Source organism: Corvus kubaryi, unplaced genomic scaffold (assembly GCF_017639235.1).
Source record: "Corvus kubaryi isolate FWS band 111438036 unplaced genomic scaffold, C.kubaryi_AGA036_p1.0 37357, whole genome shotgun sequence".
Taxonomy (NCBI): domain Eukaryota; kingdom Metazoa; phylum Chordata; class Aves; order Passeriformes; family Corvidae; genus Corvus; species Corvus kubaryi.
In genome coordinates this window covers 12030739-12040278 of record NW_024581117.1, presented here as the reverse complement: position 1 = coordinate 12040278, position 9540 = coordinate 12030739, and the positions used below count along the sequence as shown (strand labels likewise).

Genomic DNA, 9540 nt, shown 5'->3' with positions numbered 1-9540 from the left:
TAAACCAGTGTTTTTCAAGTATGCTTGCTGAAGTTGTGAACTTGGGGGATATGCTGGGTGCTTCTACAAAACATCTAATTCAACTTTTTTTTACACAAAGTGATCAGTATCTTTAAATCAATACAATATTTCAAAATAGCTTTAAACTGGAAATGTTTTTCACAATAAAAATGTGTCTGTGTGTCATGATGCCGTATGTGAGATTGGGGGGATCTGCTGGATCTTCATTCTGGTCTCTTTTTCTTGCCAAGGAGAAAACTTGGGGATCTCTGGGAGGGGTTTCTCCTCTCATTCCAATTTCTGACAATTTTTGAGCTATTTTGTTGCACACATCATGCATATGAGCTTATGCCCACTCTGGTCAGTATGTATCATCTGAATTATTCCATCAATGGATAAATAACTATAATACAATATTATATAATGTATAAATAGCTATTTCAGTATTTCATAGACATGATTGTGTTCCTGGGTATAGTTATTATTTTAACTCAGAGTTAAACTGTGTCTTGGGCTTGAGCCATCATAAGGACAGACCTCATGAACAAGGGTTTATTCAAAAGCTGAAAGCACAGGCATGCCCTGGTAGATGTGGCTCTACTTAACAATTTCAAATTAACTCAGCTGAAGCTCTGTTTGAGATGTTTAGCAAAACCTAATCAGGGTGTGTTCATCTGGATGTTATTTCTCCCCAGTGAAAGCAGGAGAAAACAGTGCATGAGAGAACAGAGCATCGACAGCAGTATATAAAGCATAAAAAAAAATCAATAATTATAAATAATAGAAGGTACTGTAACAATGAAATAACCTTTAATGCCAGTTCTCTATCCACTTCTATGAACTTCTGAGAAGATACTTTAACTGCTACTTCCTTCTTTTCCATCTCCCTCACCATATGTGGGGTTATACACAATTTTTTCTTAATGGATCTAAAAAGCCAATAATACAATGGCCTGAGCACAGAAGTGCAGTCAGAAAGGCTTTTCTTTCCCACTCGACAGAGATTCAGAGGCTCTGCTATCTAGCCCAGTGTATTGATCTCTGCTTCTTACATGTTAAGTAGGAAATTCTCTCCAGAGTTTATTTGTACTGACACTTTGTTGCCTTGAGGTTTCAGTAAATAGCAGAATTGCACAAAGCAGTTTCTTCTTTGTAAAAATATTCCTTTTAAAGAAAAAAAGGTGTCTATTGCTTTGCAGTTGCATCTTTTCAAGGATCTTCCCTCTTTTTTTTTTTTTTTTTTTTTTTAAATATTACTTTAGACTTGGAGCTCTGGAGGCAGTTCAGAGCATCTCTTGAAAGACTGGATAGAAAGTTTATGTAAATGAGCTTTGTACTTTCATCTCTCTCCTAGTACACCTTGACAGAATATTCTTCCCCTTTTTCTCCATGGTCATCAAAAAAAGCGAGAACTGTGTTCTCTTCTAAAGGTTCCCTTGCTGTTCTGTGATTTTGTGGACTCCACAGGTTTTATTAGTGTAAACTGGAATTACTTTCAAAAGCTCTTAATTGGTTTGTCCTGGCTTAGCATATGCCTTGTAGTATTTTTGCAGGTTTTGTTTGGTTGTTTGCCCAATCCTCCCACAACTGTCTAGTTGATCTAGGAGACTTTAGATCAAGTGTTGAAAAATGACATCATGGCATTCTGTGCCTCTTTGTTTGAGCTAAAAAACTATCTGTCTGGAGTCTCCAGGGGGTCACAACCCAGCCACTTCAAAGAGAGGTTCTTTTAGTGATTTACTCTCCGGATTCTACTTAGGGTCTATAGATAGATATGTGTCTTCTCTGGCTCACAGTAAATAATTCACTGTACTTTGAGGAGAAAAATACATAATTATATATATAATATACAAAAGCCCACAACAATATTGAACATGCTTTGAATTTCTATCATTTTTACTTGACTTTGGGTATGCCAGTAGAATGGAAATTAAAGTGCTGTTAAATGGCATTAATGTTGACCACAAAGCAACTGCTTTCAGAACACCATTCTTGTGGGCAGTGTTTTTGCAAAATGGTTTGATTTTGTTGTGACCTTTTCTCTTTTATTGTTTGAGGCTTACCCAAATGTATAAAATTGATTTTTTTTTCTTTTTTTTTTTTTCCTTTGTGCAATTACATGTTGGGGGAACTTCTTCAGGGACCTATAAACCTGTATTATGCTTTTTTTTGTAACTTATGGCCGTTGCAGTTTGGAACCACTGAACAAGGGAGGTTCAAATGTGAATTGAAAGTATCTGACCTGGTGAGAAGAAAGTTCTGACTGACTGTACAGCAAATTCCTCATGTATCTTCTTATGCATAAGGATGATTATTGTTGGTCCCAATGCACATGGAAACCTCACCTTCTTCAAAAACAGCAATTTTAGGGACACACTTGAAGCATTCTTTCCTGCTGGTGTGCAGTCCTGCCATACGTTTGGGGAAAATGGGAATGCTACCTGGAAAGATTAATCCTTGGCACACAACCCTGAAAGCAGCCAAGTCTGGGAGAGATTATGACTGAAATTTGTCTTGATTCAAGTTTCTCTGAAGGGCAGAACTAACCTCAGTAATGCATGGAGAGCATAGGGGACCTCTGCAACTCAGTGGGTCATGCCCCTTCTGGAAACAGCTTATCAGTTTCTGTGTTTATTCAGTTTTAACTCAATGGGCTTAAAAAAAAAAAGTTTTGGAACACTCCCTCCCAAGGCATCTCAAAGAGCAGTAAATGAGAAAATATATTCAAATATGTTTCTGTGCTCTTGCATGACAAAAAAAAAGGGCTTTTGGGAAAGAGGTTTCACAAAAACATTTCAAGGAGTTGGACACCTTTTCCCATTTTTCAGTAAGTCACTGGCACTACAGGGAATCCCAGAAATTATGTTTGGGGGGATTTTTCTGCTTCATGCTGGAGAAGCCAACATTAGGATATGGTTGATTTTGTAGATACTTTGGAAATAATCTTATAATTATGTGTAAAGACCTTGTTGAGTAAGGTTAAGAGCATTTGCTGTTATCCTTTAGGGAGAAGTTGTTAAAGCTGAGGTCCTAATCTCTTGCCTGGTTCCTCTCTATATCAGGTTGAATTTTATTAACAACAGATGCTGAAAAGTGACAAAGTGTAATTTCTCCATCTACTGCAGAAAATTGCTCATAATTTTTTGATAGCCATTTAGTCTTGATAAGGTCACATCTTCCAGCTAAACTAGGCTTAGACATATTTATTTCTCTGTATTTAAGGCTGATAGCAAACACTATTTTAATTTTAACAAGTATTTATAGTCCAGGTCTGCACTGCAGTTTATGCCAGGGCTGTGGCTAGTTCCTGGAAGGTGTGAGCTCATCTGTGTTAAGGAATGGACTGCAGGATGAGTGGCCTTCTTTGAGGAATCCCAGGAAAATAAGTCCATGTACTCGACTCAAAGAGACAACAGTTTATCAGTTACTTAGATGTGCACTGAAGAGCTTGGTGGGCTGTGTTTAACTGGTGGCTTGAGATGCTATAAACAATGGAATTGAAAACACAAGCACTCCCTGATAAGTACAAGCTCCAGTCAGTAACAGGTGATCTTTTACATTTGCCATCTTTGGAGGGAAAAAAAGTCCAGTGCATTACGGAATTAATTTTATTGAAATGCTTAATAGATTTTACTTTTTAAAAGCTTCCAAGTAGTTTACCAGTTTGCAATTCATCAAGAAATGCATTTGATGTTCCTCCAAAAGGCACTTTCATCACTCCTTCTTTGAGAACATAACTGAATGCAAAGTAAAATATCCAATTGCTAGTAGGTTGATGGGACAAAGGGTTTTTTCCATAGGGGAAGAGAACAGAAATAGCTCTAAAGGCAGCTTTGCTAGGCGTCTGGGGATAGAGCTGCTGCTTGGGGTGTAGTGTTCATGAGCTGTCCATAGCAGGAGGGAAATAAGCAGTGTCCCTCTCTTTTCCATTGACTTGCAGTCTGCACTGTCCAGGAGCAGGAAATGAGATTGCACTGGCTGGAACAGAGAGCACCAGGCTGGTCCCAGGAGGTGCACCAGGCCCACAGCCTCCCCCAGGCAGTGAAACAGCCAGGCTTGGGTGACATCTGAGGGATGTGGAGTCCCAGAGAGACCACCTGGGAATTCTGACAGCATTACATCAAGGTGAGAAATGCAAAATCCAGCATAGATGCTAGAGGTCTATTTCCCTAATCAAACAGATGCAGATGAGGTGAACAGGACTGGGACTGCCAACAACACTGTTTTGACTGTCAAAAATTAATATATTTAGCATATAAAATTAAGCTTATTGCAAATGTGTTAGATTTAATGTAGGATTTTTATCAAAAGTGCAGTATCTCTTCATGCATTACATAACTTAGCTTGCAGGTCAGGGCTTTGCCTCACTGTTGGACTTCTATTGTGACATTTGATCTGAAAGCCAATATTTGAAATGAGGGCACAGAAGCTTTCCTTCAGGCCTGCAGGTAGCTAAAGTGACAGCTCCATGTCCCAGCTTCACACCAGAGGTTCAAAATTCTGCACAACCAATGTAACCTGGGGTGTTTTGCTTCACAGCTAAGGGACTGTGATCCTAAATATTATTTACCTACTTAGTAGTAGTTATTTAAGAAATAGTAATTAGGCACATTGAAATAGTTAACACATATAAGTAGTTTATGTTAATGTAATACTTTTAAACTGACATCAACAACGTTCTTATCAGACCCATTTGTTGATTACTAATTATTTTAGTCTGAAAGTATTTTTGTGGGTGTGGGGAGAAGTGACTTTAGCAAACAACTTCAAGTGCTCCTGTAGTGAATGTATACGGTGATGTCAGATAGAACAAAACCTTTCTGGTCTTGTGGCCTTGTCTCAGTTCCTTTGAATTTAATTATTGAAATTACCTACTATTGTTCCTAAATTAAATATTTAAGCTTTCTAAATGGCTGCCGTCCTGGTTTAGTTAAGGTGAGGTGATTGGTACTGACAGAAGAAGTGAGTTGGATCCTGGTATTGGGGGGGATCACAACTTGTCACTGTTTTCTCAGCACTGCCACCCCTGTGAGGGCCAGTCCAGCACTCTGGTACTGCACAGGCTAGGAATTTCCATGGAGATTTGTTTGCAGTGTCCTGGCTGGGCAGAGGAATATCTGGAGCCAGCTTCCACCTCTGGAAGTACCATAAAAGTGAATATCCTTTCTGCATTACCCGAGGTTTTTTCAGTCTGTGTTTTTCACTTCTCTGATGTTTAATGAGATAATGAAGGAAAGTCACGAGGGGAAGAGAGTCAACTTAGTAATGCATTCTTTGTTTTTGTATGATTTGAATGGAGCTAGGTGTGAATTTTATGCATCTATCTGTCATTCTAATTATGGGGGGAGGGAGGTGGTGTAGATATCTGCAAAGTCCGAAGGCTGTAAGGGTACCCCGTACACAAGAACTTAAATTAAGGAGTAATAAAATAAAGTACCAGTTTATTGCCACTATGGTGCTGAACAAAAGGGCTGGGAATGTCAGATTTATCTTTGTTGCATGCCTTTAGTTTTTTTTAAAAGGCAGGTGATTATGTTCTAGCTACATGTTTTCTGATTTTGGTTTTTTGGGGTGTTTTTTGCATGCATCTTAAAACTTTTGAGAGCATGTAGAAAAAAAAATATTTTTAAAATAATTTTAAAATGAAGACTGCGAGACAGTCACATTTTCTTGAATATAATGTGAGATTCTAATGATAATTTAAATTATTCATAAAGCCTAAATAATTAGTCACTCTAGTTTTCAAGCAGACAGACAAGCAATATATACTGCATAACTAAGGTTAGAATTCTGTTTTAGGTGTTAAGTAGCATGAACACATTTATAAAATCTTATTTTTAAGAGATCCACCTTGTGCTTGTAACAGCACAGCCATCACATATTTCTTCTCAAATTTTGTATCATCAAGCACAGATTCCATGCTAACAGACTTTAATAGTTAGAGGAACTTGAATATTTTTAAGCCCCTTCATTTGCTGTCCAGGCTGCATTAGCCCAACATGTCCCTCATCAGATCTCCAGGAAACACTCGAAGAATGAGGCAAGGGCAGACTGATGTCCCCAGGGTACTCTGCCATCCATAAAGGATGTATGGCAGCTGATTTCTGAGCCACACATGCTGTCTTTTGACTTCCATGTCCTCCGTGGTTTTTGGTGTTCTCCATGGCTGTGTCTTGTTTGGTTTTGATTCTCTGCAGCCTTTTAACTGCAGCCATTCAAAAGCAGAGCTTTTTCTCAGTGTAAAGTCACACTAAGGGAAGAAACACTTCCTTTTGTTTGTTTTGAAACTAGCAATGATACGCTCATATCCTTCTGTTGTTCCTAATCACTGCTTTACAGATAGCTGTGACTGTTCCTGACACACACTCTTGCCCAAGGCCCATATTTTATCATCCTCTTCCAAGTCATGTTCAGACACATTAGGCTCTGGAGTGGCCTTGTTAACGTAGTCCATCACGGAGAAGCTGATTGATACCCGATCATCCTTTGCACCACCTTTTGTTTCTCTATGCCCTTTCATGAGACATAAAGAGGCAGGAAAGCAGCACAGCAAGCAGTAATCATGATACAGGCAAAGCAGAGATTTATGTATTGCCTAATGAAGGCTTTTCTTTGTGCTCTGTGCCTGGCCTAGGATTGCTCATATCAGTTTTCCTTTATTCTGTTGTTGTTTGACTGTTAGCACTGTGCTGAAGCTGCCCTAAAGCTGGCTTGGAGGTATGGCTTTTCTCGGTCATTAGGGAGGATGCAGAGGCAATCTTTTCATATGAAAAGCTGTCTGAGGGGTGGGGGCTGAGGGTAAAGGTCTCTCATGTTCATTTCTGTCACTGAATTTCCTCTGCCTTTTTTTTTTATGCCTTAAATATGATTTTTTAATCATTTAATAGTCACGAAGTGGTTCTTTCTGTGGTCCTGAACACGTGCTCCTCTCCTTTGAGAACTGTGTTTGCTGTCTTGAGCAGATGTCATCCATCCCCTCCCTGTTAAGCCCCACTGAGTCATTTATAACAGTGTCTGCCTGTATTGGTCCCTGAAACCTCTCCTGTAGCCCTCATCTCTTCCGTAGAAAATTATATTCACATGTCACACTTGACCCTATTCTTCAGGATCTGGCCTGGAAATTGTAAAAATTCAGCCTGACACAGAGCCTGGCACTTTCCAGTTTCTATTTCCTGGGCAGTGTTAGAGCTGTGGATGGCATATAGCAGCCAGGAGTGCAGGCACCCCACTCCTGTGATGGGTGACAACCACTGAGCCACCTGCTCTGTGCCCATTGCTGCCTGGCACAGAGCAGGGTTTGGGGCACGGGGGGCTGCCGAGGCCCTTCCCAGCTGGGGTGTGCGTGGGGCTGGGACTGCCGCTGGCTCTGAGCGATTGGTGCTCACCTCTTGGTCCATGATGGCTTCTGCCACTAACAGCTGTGACAGTGTCTTTGTTATTTCCCTAATCCCCTCCCCAGGTAAGTGTTTCCAGCACAGGACATCATTAACATTCTCTCACATCATCAGAGATACCAAGTAAGAATTTATTTTTCTGGCGGGAAGTCAAATATGCACTAAAAAGAAATGAGAACCAATTGTGAGTATTTTAAATCAAAAACCTGCTAGAAATGGCATGGCAGTATCCTGTTGCCCACTTCTATGGGAATTAAATATGACTCCTGACTTGTAGGTACTATTTGAGTATTTCCCTGTGCAATATGCTTGGTAATGCAACAAGGGCTGGAGCTCAAATACATTTTCACATGTAAAGATTGTAAGGGAATTTTCTCTAGGAAGAAAAAAATAAAAGAGGCACTGGAGAGCAGAGCAGCCTATAAACCATGCAGAGACACAGCTCAAAAGTGACTTTATTTTGAAACAAAGGAGTTGCTTATTTCCATGAAGCTGAACTGTGTTTATTTCAACTCTGATAAATGGAGACACATGTGACAAATGAATGTCTTAGTAGTTTTGGACAGGGAAACTGATAAGGTCCTATCTTGTTTGCATCAAAGTCCTAAAATCCATAGAATTTAATCAAACCAGAAGTGTTCACCGAACTTTATAACAAAATAATACCTTCTATTTTCCTTAATAAACCTGACATCAGCATTGTTAACATTTGGCCTTCAATTTCTTTAAAATTATTTTAAATGTCACCTACTATCAGTATAGAAGGAATGATTTCTAGTAAGACACCAGGATTGAATCACTCTGTAATTATAATAATTGTATTTACAGAGGAGGAAACAGGTTCTCTCATAGGGAGAATATTTTAATTTGTTCTGCTGTTTGTGGTGTCTCCTTTTCTTTTTCTTTTATTTTTTTTTCTTTAATTCCCAGTGGGTAGGTTAAAAAGTAAAAAGACAGAATTTTCCCAGGAGAGTGATTCTCCCCAGGCAGAATACATATTTTAAAGTGACTACCATCAATGTGATGTGGTAATAGACCTTCATCCCTAATGCAAGCACTGGCAGCAACTGAGGCATCCGAGGCATCATTTACTAGAATATAACTGCAGATGACTTTTTGTGGCTTTTTGTAGCAATCTGACTTCAATTCAAACCATAATCAGCTAATCACTGGCAATTTTCAGATATGAGTCAAGCTAATTTCAAGACAATCCGCCTTAGTTTCATTGAGCAGCCCTGGGGATGATGTTTATGTTGATGTCCATTAGTATTCCAACTGACAGTAATGTAAGCTCTGCAAAAAGGAAAAAAAAAAAATCCCACAAAAAAAAGGCCTCTCTAAAATGAGCAATAACAAAAAGTCTGCCAGCCTTTCTGCAGAAGTGCAGAAAATGGAAGTTTATTTTTCACCACCTGTGTTCCCCCAGCAGGAGATCTGAACCTGGGATGGAGCTGTGTAAGTAAGCAAAGGGTCATTGAGGATACTTACCCTGACTGGAAGGGGTACTTTAGCTTCTCTTCAGCACTGAACGTCAAAACATTTGCTGTGCCTCAAATCATGGAAACTAAGAAATGGGTTGGAATCAAGGCCTCACAACATGTCTGTGACTTTTTGCAAGAGCTTTTAGCTTCAAACCACCAACAACTCCCCTGCCATGCACCACTAAGGTATGTAAATGAGTCTAGAACCTGATAGATTGAGGGGTCTTTTTCCTTGTGTTTTGCCTTTTAACCATTACTTGAATTGTTTCTCTCTTTGCAGCCTGTAGACTTAGATATACACAACACCCCATTTGCAGAGAAACATCCCCCACAACACAGAGGTGTGGGTCTTCGAGTCATGCAGCCAAAGAGATGCTGTGAGACTGAAGTGGATAACTTAACCAAACGAGCAGATTTCTTTTATGGAAACACTCTATAAGTCCATTAGTTTATGAGCAGAAATTGGGTGGGTAAATCCTGTCCCTGGCACTGCTGAACACAGAGGGGGGTGTTTTTGGCATCTATTTCATGGTGGGGGGAGTAAACACTGAGGTCCATTTCTTGATGCAAGATAATATTGTTATTGCAGTACTAACCTTGCCAGGGAGCATTTGTTTCATTTTGCCATCGTGGTTAGCAACTGCAGCTTTGGAGCTATTGCCAGT

The 9540-nt window shown here is 39.6% G+C and overlaps 1 long non-coding RNA gene across 1 annotated transcript in view; it reads left to right on the top strand.

The window, feature by feature from the left end:
• Positions 1–3660: 3660 nt before the first annotated feature.
• The window catches only part of LOC121667093, an 11169-nt gene continuing 5289 nt past the window's right edge, over positions 3661–9540 (top strand). The window contains exons 1-2 of the long non-coding RNA XR_006016907.1: positions 3661–4125; positions 8821–9061. This is a non-coding gene — a long non-coding RNA (uncharacterized LOC121667093). The remainder of the gene's footprint in view (positions 4126–8820; positions 9062–9540) is intronic.